This window comes from Prionailurus bengalensis, chromosome E3 (assembly GCF_016509475.1).
Source record: "Prionailurus bengalensis isolate Pbe53 chromosome E3, Fcat_Pben_1.1_paternal_pri, whole genome shotgun sequence".
Taxonomy (NCBI): domain Eukaryota; kingdom Metazoa; phylum Chordata; class Mammalia; order Carnivora; family Felidae; genus Prionailurus; species Prionailurus bengalensis.
In genome coordinates, this window is record NC_057357.1 from 29,827,645 (window position 1) to 29,828,488 (window position 844).

Below are 844 nucleotides of genomic sequence, written 5' to 3' on the forward strand. Positions count from 1 at the left end.
CCTGCAACGGATTTCTTTTTAAAAATAGCAAGCCAGCCAGCAGCTGCCTCTGGGTGTGGGCCCGGCATCAGGCAACGGCAGTCCTCTCATTAGAGAGGATAAACTTGGACTTTCAAGTTCAGGGGGAAAGCTTAGCGGCTCTCGAGTCGAGTGCCAGCAGCTGTGGGGTTTTTGCCGGGGGCCACGGTTTCTGGGGGCCCCTCCGCTTCCCGCGGGGGGCGGCAGGGGGCGCCAGGGGGCGCCGTCCTCTGGGAGCGCCGCCCGGAGCGGGCAGAGTTTGCGGACTCGCCGAGGCCGGACCACCCAGACGCTCACCTCCTGCGAGGGCGGGAGCAGAGCTTGGAGCCACACGAGGTGAAAACAGTTGGCCGGCTCCGCACCCATCTGCACCCAGGGGCGAGGCTCTCGGCGCGGCAGGCGGGCGGGGGCCTCTCCGGGGGCCAGCTCTTGAAAAGTGGTCCCAACCCTAAAAAGTCTCGCCACTGGGGAGGCTCGCGCCAGGCACGGACGGGGTTCGAACCCGTGATCTTCGGTTTACGAGACCGACGCCTTACCACTTGGCCACCGCGCCTGCGTTAGAATGGCGGCTCCGCGAGCCTCTATCCTGGCGTCGCTCCCGTGAGCTCGCCCCGCGGGCACGAGCGCGAGCGCGCCCGCTCGGCCCCCGCGGAGCCCCGCCTCCTCCCTGCGGCGGGAGGGGCGGGGCTCCAGCGGGCGCGCGCCGGACGCTCTCCGCAGACTCCCGGCGGCCGACCCGCGGGGCTTGGAGGGTAATCCGGTCCGCTCGTGTGGTGGGGTGGCGGCCCCGGAGTCCCCACGGCCACGGCAGGAGGCGTGTCTGGAG

At 70.0% G+C, this 844-nt stretch overlaps 1 non-coding gene across 1 annotated transcript; it reads right to left on the reverse strand.

Moving 5' to 3' along the window:
- Positions 1–499: 499 nt before the first annotated feature.
- TRNAT-CGU lies at positions 500–571 on the reverse strand. The gene has a single exon. It is a non-coding gene; the product is annotated as a tRNA-Thr (tRNA).
- Positions 572–844: the final 273 nt, after the last annotated feature.